The sequence below is a fragment of the Herpailurus yagouaroundi genome, unplaced genomic scaffold (assembly GCF_014898765.1).
Source record: "Herpailurus yagouaroundi ecotype Mexico unplaced genomic scaffold, PumYag 140, whole genome shotgun sequence".
In the NCBI taxonomy this organism is placed as follows: domain Eukaryota; kingdom Metazoa; phylum Chordata; class Mammalia; order Carnivora; family Felidae; genus Herpailurus; species Herpailurus yagouaroundi.
The window spans coordinates 2,615,011-2,617,664 of NW_024412395.1; positions in this window are offsets into that span (position 1 = coordinate 2,615,011).

The window sequence follows — 2,654 nt, forward strand, 5'->3', positions numbered from 1 at the left end:
CTTTTTTTTTTAATTTTAATGTTTATTTATTTTTGAGAGAGACAGAGTGAGAGTGAGCAGGGGAGGGGCAGAGAGAGAGGGAGACATAGAATCCGAAGCAGGCTCCAGGCTCTGAGCTGACAGCACAGAGCCCGATGTGGGGCTTGAACTCATGAATTGTGAGATCTTGACTTGAGCTGAAGTCGGATGCTCAACCAACTGAGCCACTAAGATGCCCCTAAATCATCAGTTCTTAATTCTTATCGTCTATTTGAGTCACATAGTAAGCTTATAAAAGTAGGGATGCCTGTGATTCAGGTTGAGCCTGAGTGGGAGGCCCAGGCACCCAGGTTTTCAAATAGGATGTAGTCTCCTCTCTCTATGGACTGTCAAGGTTGAGAATTGGTGCTTGAAATCAGTGCTCTGTTCTTGGCTTGAAAGTGTGAGCATTATGATCCAGATGGTGAGCTTTGGCCCACAGCCCATTTTTGTCAATGCACCTTATTGGAACATGGCCACACACATTTTCTCACTATTATCTGTGGCTACTTTCTGGCTACAACAGTTCTCTCTCCCTCTGGCCCTAGAAGTCGCCATGAAGAAAGATACTCAAGCAGTGCCATAGATAGGCCCACTTAGAAAGCAACCAAAGCCTGTAGCTACGAGCCAGCCATGTGTGTGCACCGCTTTGGAATGTGGGTGCGCCAGCCCAGATGACTGTGGCCCCAGCTGACATCTGACACCAAGTGGAAAGTGCCCAGTGGAGCCCTTGTGAAGCGCCTGACCCCACAGACTGGATGAGTACAAAACATGGTTGCCGCCATTAAACTTGGAACAGAACCACTTGCAATCCCATTCTGCCTTCCTCGTATGGTAAACACACCTTTAATTACATAAAAACATCTGTTTTCCTTTGATAATAAGCATATATATGCATACGAATACTTTCGTACATCTATCCATATGTCTTGGTTGGTTTGCTTCACAAAGTGGGATCCTGTTCCACATTTTGTGCATCTTGATTTTCTCACTCAGCTTCTACAAATCCCTCTGGAATCTTCCACTCAGGCATTCGTGCAGTCTCTGTCGTGGCTTCCTAATGCTCCAGGTGCAGATGACTGTCATTTGCTCAGCCATCCCTGGCAGAGGGGCGGACACTGTGCTCTGCTCTGTGGCTGATGCTGATTTTATCCACAGCGCTTTATTTCTATCACGATGGCTGGGCCTGAACATAGATGGATTTTAATTTTAACACACGCTGTGCAACTGCTTTTGGGTAGCCTGACATTCAACCACTGGAAGACTGGGCTGCTTCTCGCTGTGGACACAGGGCCTACAAGAGCAGAGGGCTGTTGCCAGCTGCACAGGGCCGGCGTGTTCCTGTTCTGCATGTATCCAGCACAGCTCTATGCAAACCCTCTGACAAATCCATGTCCCGTGGTTTCTTCAAGCTTCTCAGACCCAGCTGAACTTCATCAGCTATCCAACACTGCTAGGTGTAGATAAAAATCACACCCAGAGGCACCTTTGTGGCTCACCCGGTTAAGCGTCCGACTCTTTTTTTTTTCTTAATAGTTTTAAGTTTATTTAGAGAGAGAGAGAGAGAGATTGAGCGAGGGAGGGGAAGAGAGAGAGAATCCCAAGCAGGCTCTGTGCTGTCAGCACAGAGCCCGATGAGGGTCTCGAACTCACAAACTATGAGATCATGCCCTGAGCTAAAACCAAGAATTAGACACTTAACCAACTGAGCCACCCAGGTGCCCCCATGCATCTGACTCTTGATTTCGGCTCAGGTCATGATCTCACAGTCATGAGTCCGAGCCCCATGTCAGGCTCTATGCTGAGCCTGGAGCCTGCTTGGAATTCTCTTTCTCTCTGCAGGCCCAGACCTCTGGGGTCTCCACCCCTGCTCTGGGCACTTTTGGTGTCCTCTTGTGTAGAGAGAACTGCCAAACCACACACACCTGTGGCCACTAGTCCTGAGGCAGAAGCATCTAAACCAGAGGTTCTCAGCTGAGATCACAGAGCCCTTGGTATCTCCAAAACATTTAACAAGTGTGTATATGCTAATAACAGTAGCTGCTTGGAAGCCATATACATAAATTGAAAGAGAACTATTTTTATTACATTCTGAAATAACTGCCATTAGTTACTAACAGGATGTGCGAGCCTACTGGGTGCCGCACAACTTCTCAGACCTCACAATCCGATGGGACTCCACCTGCTCCCAGTGATTTCCACGTGATACTAGAGCCCCCCTTTGCCAGGGCAGGGTCTTCAAAAGGGCTGGAGTGTAATTTAGTATGGAGACGGTCACAACCTGGAGTGCACAGCCCCACTGTGTTTAGCAGATGGATCTGCATCCCCTTGGGCTGAGCAACCCCACGTCCAACTGCTCAGGAACTCCCCTCCCCTCGCTCCTCCACCTGGCCAGTCCTCAGAACCCAGAGGCCAAAAGAATCAAGAAAGATCTGCAAAGCAGCGGTGGGTCCTGGGCCAAGGCAGCAGCTACCGAGGCGGGAACCTGGGTCTGGGTGGTCACTAGCATACAGCACAGGTGCCTCCCACTCCCAGAACCCCTTGTGTGCATGGGGATGCCCCCGGATGCTCGAATGGCCATCACCTCACAGGAGACACCCCACAGGATACCATGAGGAGGCAGGAAAGGGATCCTG